At 37.3% G+C, this 8,556-nt stretch overlaps 1 long non-coding RNA gene across 1 annotated transcript; it reads right to left on the reverse strand.

The window, feature by feature from the left end:
* Positions 1-244: 244 nt before the first annotated feature.
* LOC132040783 (uncharacterized) lies at positions 245-4,263 on the reverse strand. Its single transcript, XR_009410774.1, has 3 exons — positions 3,784-4,263; positions 2,655-3,061; positions 245-1,648 (listed from the first exon to the last, which is right to left on the reverse strand). It is a non-coding gene; the product is annotated as an uncharacterized LOC132040783 (long non-coding RNA).
* Positions 4,264-8,556: the final 4,293 nt, after the last annotated feature.

The raw sequence follows: 8,556 nt of genomic DNA on the forward strand, positions 1-8,556 counted from the left end.
AACTAAACCGCTCTACAAGGCATAACTAGAAAATACTTTTAGTTAAGGCTTAACTAAAAAGTTTGCCATTAAAAGTTTACCCATAAGTATGCGGACCGCATAAACTTGTGAAGGAATTCAACAAAGTTATGCGGACGTACGCCCGTAAGGCATAAGTATGCCGGTCCGTGATAACTTTTGTAATTTCTAACAAGCGTGGCCGACTGGGGCATAACGAAATTTAAACTCGGCCTTACGAATTTTTTTTAAATTTTTGACTGAGTGGGGATTCGAACCTGGAACCCATGGATTTTAGTCGAAGGGCAAAATTTAAAGATTTCAAATATGAGGGGCAAAATTTAAAGACCACCCCAAAAGAAGGGTAATTCTGCGAATTGCCCAATATAATATCCTAAACGTTCGAATTTCGGGTTGGTCCAAATGCCCACCCCTAATCCTAAGTATGAAAAAATTCTTGATAGCGAGCTTCTCCCAAGTGGGTCCTATGCGGCGGATTTCGGAATAATCAGGCTCCAATGCGAATATTGAATACAGAATGAAAATGAAAAAAAAATAATAAAAAAAATGTAGGAACTATGGACCTTGTGGAGGACACAAGCTCAGCGGATAAACTTGTGACTCATAACGACAGTGACTACCACTTTATTTTTTTAATAAACTACTATAAAACTGTGCATATAATTGATTGGTGTCTCATCTTAATTTGATATTGTATATTTTTATATATTAAAAGGCTAATGGTATGAGCTCAAAACCTAAATTACCAGTAGAATGATAATTTACCAGTAAATCTCTTTGTACGATTGTCCCGATTTTAGCTGTTGTACATGTTAGTTTAGCCGTTTTTTTAATTTTCGTTTGCTTTTGTTGTTAATCTTTTAAATCATTATTGGGAATTAAAATTTTCTCAACTTTAGTTGGGCATATTATCAATCTAGATATTTTTGCATATTAAATTATAGTTGAACCAACTGTAATTGATTAACGTAATATAGTTAGAGTCTCAGATTTTGACATTTATTTTTAATTTGAAATGATAGATCAATACAATTTGCGAATAAAATAATATTTGCTTAAATTCGTTGTGATGGTTCGGGTGACCAACCCAACATAAAGACAACTCCCAGCGTTCTATATTTCTATTATACTATATTGGTAGGCACGGGCCCAATACATGATGATCAAATCAGCTGAACAACTTTCTCTACAACATTTATACGCTAATGCTGTGTAATGTCTACATTGTCATGTGAGAAAATTGGGCACCATCACTTGTTCAAAAATCAAAGATTCAAAATTTCAACAACAATATATACGACAGTGAAAGATGGTCTCATATTAGATTTCGCATGTACTTCAATATGATATAAGTAAAAATGACATGTTAAGAAAAGTTAGGGGACATCCTATGAACTTCTTGTTCTTTCTATAGTTTTGGCAACATTAATGAGGAGTCCTAATATACAATATCAAGAAATCCTACTTCTCCATCTTCAAATCTCCAGAGCACTGCTTGTGCTTCTATACGACTGAATTTCTTTGTTATCTCATATTCTCATTTGCTTAAGAATTTATCATTTTTGGACGGAGCTTACAATATTCTTTCTGAAGCTCAGGGAAGATAACGCACCAACTCCACTGCAGGGATCTAAAAAGAAATAGAAGAAGAGTTCTTATCCCGAAAAAAAAAAAAAAAAAAAAGGAAGCAAAATAGAAGAGTTGGAATAGCCCATAGGTTGCATAATGCACTAAAAAAATAACAAAAGATTATCGACAAATAGTAGAAATCAACTCATATATACATTAAAAACTAAGAAGATCAGGTATTTATGGGTACTACTTGCCCATTCGTACAAGGATCAGCATTGAAGATAAATTGACCTCTTAAGTTGCTAAGCTAGATACTTGCTGTCTATGTTAGCTTCAACTTGTATTACCATAAAATAACAAATTGGTGAAAGCCTGAAACACACTCAAGTCAAGATTGTCATAATATAAAATGCCAAATTCTGAATACCTATCACACCGTCCCTAACACATCAGTAGCAACTGTAGTACTATATACCCCATACCCCCAGTTCAGAAACATACAATTCCAGATTCCCAAAACTCCTTCACATTTTTGGTTCTACCATTTCAATTATATTGCTTTCTGAGATATTTCTTGAACTTTTCACTTTCACATGTTGAAATCATTTCTATGTTACACTGCACTAAGAGATTAGAATCTATGGAATTACATGACGCTTTCCCCCTTGAAACGTAACTCTTCCAAACATTTGAAGATCTATGTGATATCCAGATGAAATTCTCAATATCTTAACCACAGCTTCTTCACTAATTGTCTCAAAAGTGAAATAACCAAACCAAACAATAGAAGGGAGTAAGGAAATAAACCATAAATCCAGCCAAAAAAAGAGTTGTCTTAGTTAAGCATGTTTTTCCCCTGTTCAGCCACCAAACTTTATAAACATTAGCAATTGGTAGCTTAAATCACACCTACCTACTTTCAAGTTTTAACAATTCATAATTTTTCATTTGGGTTATAAACTTAAGAAGGGTAAAGAATCTTGAAAGTAAATGATGGAATCAAACGGAAATTTCATTAGTATTAAATCAGTCAACTACCCAACCATTTATAGCTCAAAGTATACCTTATTATGTGGATCCTCAACTTTAAAAGACCAAAATCAAGACAAATATTTATGTTTTATGAGATTTGTATGTACATAGAGAAGTCTCGTGGATATGTTTGAGAAAGGGTTAAGGGGCTAATGGATATTGTACATAAAAGTAGATGATAAACTAATTTTGTAATCTCTGGCTAAACCAGATTTATTCTATGTATAGTCCAAGAAACATTCATCAAAATACTTTCTACTCTAGTAATTAACAGTCATAGCATCTATAATTTTCTATCCAAGATATCGCCTTAGTCGATCATACTAAATCGCAACTGTACGACTTACAGATTCCTAAAAGGCTATGCAAACGAATCTAACCGAACTTGATACTCCAGCAAACGCAGTATGTAAGGGGTGCCGTAAATCCTCCATATTACCTGAAAGCATATCCAATGACGACATTAGACAAATAGCAATCGTGAAGGGAGAGGCGTATTATAAATGAAGTTGTTATGTGCCCTATTAAACCTAGCAATTTTAAATAACAATATATTCTTGGTCGTTGCTAATTTAATTAAGTTCTTTTTCTCATACATCTGTGCCTCATCATTGTTACGCATCCCTCTATTCCCACACTTCTTCCCGTTGTTATCGTAAAAGTCTGCTTTGATTTTACAAAGTTAAGCTTTATCTGTCAGTGTTTATCATACAACTTGTATACTGGAATTTCTGTCGTCTAAACTTTAAAAAGCAAACCACAAGCTTAAGCCTAAATTCAAACCTTGATCTTCAAACTCTAAACTCAAAAGCCCAATTCCAGCTCAAGAAAGCAAAAATCTATACGAACTACTAATTGTACCAAAGTCACAGAATAAGATAACACAAAAAAGCATCTAGACTTTCACTATTTCAAATGTACTAATAAAATCATAATAATGCAGATTTAGAAATAGCTAAGATTTTTCGAAATGAAGATTTTATCGAGCTCTTTATGGGCATCACTAATCTCACATGCGGATAACATGGATGTAGAAAATCGAACAATATAGAGCAGAAAAGTAATAGATATCCAACAAAAAAGATGAAAAAAGGACTTACCCGAACTGATTCATCTCAGTTTCACAATTTGGGTTTAGCAGAGTAGAGACATGAAGTTAACCTGAGAATCAAGAATGAAGGGGAAGGACCGAAATGTTCAAAGTACACCCGTTTTCAGATGGAATACACGTACCCAAGCTAGAAGGAGAAGAAGATTTAGGATTTATCAGTAAATTAATTCATAATTCTAAAAGTAGCCATGTTCTTACACCACGATTGCAGAAAAATATCAGTGAAACCCTCAATTTTGGAATGCCATTCTCGACATTTATCTCTATTATCTACCAATATCATTAGTTGTTAATAAGCATCCACTACCAGTAAAATCTAAGAGAAAATTCTATAGACATGGCGATGGAATGGAAGATGAGAAAAGGTTAAGTTGAGGTGATTCTAGAATTATACAGAAAGCTACGAATAGGTATTAGCTTTTAGGGTGGGACATCAAGGAAATTTATTTTAATTAAAAGAGAAGGGAAAAGTAATGAGGAATTTATTGGTACTTTAAATGTAGCACATAGTCCAAAAACTGAAGCATGAGTTCGTCCTCCTACGAGTCCGTGACTTAAGTAATACAAAAAATAAAAAGTTGAACCAAATTAGTGCAAAAAAAAAATTACATTAGTAGTATTCACGTACGAAATTCGTGCGTGAAAGGATCAAACTGCAAAAATACAGTTTGACCCTTTCACGCACAAATTTCGTGCGTGAATGTTCTGAACTGTTTTTTTTTTTTTTTTTTTTTTTTGCGTTACCTTTCCAAACACGTTTTTTTCTATACTTTGGGCAAAGATTAGTCATATTTCAAAATTTCAAAATATCAATATTTTATATAAAACTTAATATCTTTTTTTGCGTACAATAATGTTTACTATTACATCAAGTCACCTAAACGTTTGGATCGTCGTTTTAGGGGTTCTAAAAAAGTGTCCGAAGCAAGTTTTGAAACTTGTAATATTTATAGGGTTTTGATTTAAGTGTTTTAATAATAATTCATCCAATACGAGAGGTTTATACTAATTAAAAAATAATTCATTCCATTTAATTACAATACTAATTCAAAGCAATACAATAATAAATTACAATAACAATACAATCTTCAAGTTCTAGAGGCTCTATTACTTCGAGACGTGCTTGTACTACCCGGCCTTGTTGCCCACACGAACGCTTGTCATGGCCATATTGCTTACATATAAGAGCACTTGCGAGAGTAAGTTCTTTCACTAACATCCATTTGATTGGGTCTACGACTCCGTGAGTTAATGCCCAATTTTCTAATGTAATCCTTGTTAGCAACCATCGAAAACGGCTCGTTTGACGATAAGCTTCATTACCAAGTGGGTGGAATTGGCGGAATATGCTCTAAGGTAACTTTGGACCTTGTATTCCCCGCCACATAATTTGTTACCGTTTTTCTCATTCTCTTCGAAGCACTTGACAAAGATGAGAACACGGCACGTGTACGTTTGCCACTTACCACAAGTGCATATTCTTGTTGCCTCATAAACGGTATGCATGCTTCACCCTTACCGTTATAATAACCCGTCCTAACTTCATACACATGTTGAATTGGGTCATACTCGGCCATTTGGTGACGCTCACATTTTTGTCTATAATGCTCCATAGTTTTGAAGGGCTTTGGCATCCATGTCCGCCGCTCGGCTAATATCGCTCGCCGCCTTGTCCAACAACAAATCGCTCCACCAATCGCTTGAAAGTCATTCTCACCATTGCGGTGACAGTAGTCCTCGAGCGATTTGAAAAACCGTTGAAAGACTACACATCTTTGTTGTGAGCATGCCCCATCTTTTTCCTCCATCGGCATGGAGCGTCCATTTTTCAACATCGAGCTTCATCAACCAAACGTATGCGGGTTCATTCAATCGACCTCGATCGTATCCATTTTTGCCCCATTTTCGTTGTTGATGCCCATCAAACCCCCACATCAATTTGTTTAGAGTGCCATTGTGAAACGTTGATCGCAAATTCGCCTTGAAGTGCCTTAAACAATATCGATGGTAAACAAAGGAGAGTACACCATTTTAGTAAATTATCCATATTGTCAATATACCTTTATGACGATCGAACTGACACGTATATGCCGGTACGATCCTTAATAACATGAGTTTTCAAATGGGTCAAAAAGATCCCCCGTGTGTCGTTGCTCTCGTTAGCGGCGATTGCGAAAACAGAGGAAATATTGACCCATTGGCATCCATTCCTATTGCAATTAGGAGCTTGATGTCGTAGGCACCATATACATGCGTACCATCTATGGATATCCTTTGGTCGTGATGAGCAAAACCATCAATGCATGGTTTGAATGTCCAAAATACGAAGTTGAAGATTTTACCCTCTATAAGTCGCCACTCTACAACAAGTATTTGTGATTAAAATAAACAGAATTTTGCCATATACCTTGAGCGATCGAAAGAAGTATGCCAATTTCCAAAGACCATCTCAAAAGCGTCTACGTCGAGAAATCCTTTTTGTTGCTTATAGTTTTACTATATACGGCTTGAACGTTTCGAATACAATGTTTTAACGGGGAACACACGCACAAGTTTAAACAAACAACTTTTAGTAATAATCTTTCAATTGATATAAGACATATAATGTACTAGGTAGGATAAGTTACCTTGGCGTTTCGGCAATGTCTTTAAGTAACACTTGAGCAATCATGTTTGTATCTAAATTATAATGATACGCTCGATTTTCTTCCATATCACAAGTGTGTCTTTCGCGAAATTTTGTGATAGCCCACATATCATCAGGCTTAACAATTCCCGAAGCAACCAGCTCCCACGGCCTTGATACGAAGTCGTCTACAAACTAGCCTCCATATCTTTGAGGTTGGTCGATCAACCTTAAACTCTCTCGTCATCCTTAAAACAATAAATTTTGACGACCCGTTGCAAAGCTTTTTTGGATGCGAACAACATTCCCTTTGTAAGGTAGCATCGATCTTTGTTGAGATCCTTAGGTTCAATCCAGGTTTTTAGCGACTATCATAATCTTCTCTTGTGAAGACAAATGCATCATCACGACCCTTGGTATCAAGATAAGGGATATTGTTAGAATGCCTTTGAATTGGGCTTTCAGAAGTTGGGTTTTCAGCCATCGGTGGTGGTACGTGGTGGTGCATTGGTTGTTGTTGGTTTTGGCTTTGAGGAATATTGTTGGTCATACCAACTTGAACATCATCATCGTCTTCATCATCGGTTACCTCTGCATTATTAGCTATTTCATCGTCATCACTTGATGATGACTCATAATAATTAGGAAAATCTTCATTATTAAGTGCATTCATCCTCCTACATGAAAAGTAACATATTTTAAATACCAACATCATACATATATATAGATAATTTAATATCAAGGTGATGAACTTACGTTGTTCATAAGCACCACGTCATGGTGTGGAGAATGATCAACTCCACCGACCGAGAGGATTGACCAACATCCATATTTGGCACCAACGGTGAGTTTTAAGAATAGTTCTATAAAGATTTGAAAAGCGGTTATTTACCAATTCATACAACAAACACATGCTACTACATATAATAATAATATAACAAAACCATATTTACCAATTTTCATTGTGAGCTTGATTAAATTGCTGGCTTAGATTTTCCAGCGGCACTTGACCACTCAAAATGTCTCCATAAGAACTAAAGTCCCCATAAAAGCCTGTAAAAAGAATTGAACTAGTTAACAACATAAGACTAAAATAGTAGTTATGTGGTCTAGCGTGTGAATCCAAAATATGAACATACCGTACGCGGGCCGTCATGCGGTCTAGCCGATCCCTAAACGGGAGAAGGCGTGGTGCGTCTCCACGCGTCGGCGACCATCTCGCGCGTATGGCATCGGGACGATAAGATAATCGACGGGAGGGTCGGTGGTATGGGCGAAAAGGTCTCAACCTAGTCCACCCATATACGATATATAGTCAATTAAAAAAAAAAAAATTATCGGTCGTCGTTTTAAAAAAATATATTTTGTGTATAATTATACACACTTAAATATATAACCTAAAGAGCGAGCAAAATGCGGGGGACCTCTACCCTCGTGCCCATAGAACATCGGCGGAATCCTCGATACATGTAGCCCGGCACGAGCGGCGCCCAACTATAACATCTATCTCGGCGAGATCGTCGATATACCGAAGATACCTCGAAGCTCGTATGCGAACCCGAAGTATTCGGGAATAGGATGGCCGAATATGATGAGTAGGTATAGACGCACACGTCGATCGACATCGACTCGGGCGTGTCCTCTCCAATCGGATGCTGCATGTCTGTGAGGCGCAAGTGAGCGTAAAGGGCCGACAATAAAAGCCGACTGCGGCGGAAATATGACCATCGAGAAGCGTAAACTTGGGTGAGCCTAATCAACTCGTCCGCAAGGCGGCGGCACGGGGAGGCTCCTCGATATACAATGGGCGTCCATCAACCTGTAGCCCGTAAATGACCTCACATCATCTGAAGGGTAATGGTAGCCTCGCCGGTGCGGAGATGAAATGTGTGCGTCTCGGTCGCCACCTCTCAATCAATGTTGTCACTAGCGACCTATCGTCGTGCCGACCACCAACTTCGACGCACCGGTAGATACCGCCCCGACATAGTATATCCAGGACACGAGGATGTGGGGGGCGAGCAGCTAAGATCTCCTATGCTGAGTCCCCTAACCGGGTACGGACCTGAGACCTAGGCTGCAGGTCGGATGTCCATATATGTTGCGACCATGCTCGGTGAAGATATAGTAACTCTCGGTCGAAGGGCCCCGGATCAAGAGGGTGGTGATCCATCTATTTTACGCATTTTAAATAAAT

The sequence above is a fragment of the Lycium ferocissimum genome, chromosome 12 (genome assembly GCF_029784015.1).
Source record: "Lycium ferocissimum isolate CSIRO_LF1 chromosome 12, AGI_CSIRO_Lferr_CH_V1, whole genome shotgun sequence".
NCBI classification, from domain to species: Eukaryota; Viridiplantae; Streptophyta; class Magnoliopsida; order Solanales; family Solanaceae; genus Lycium; species Lycium ferocissimum.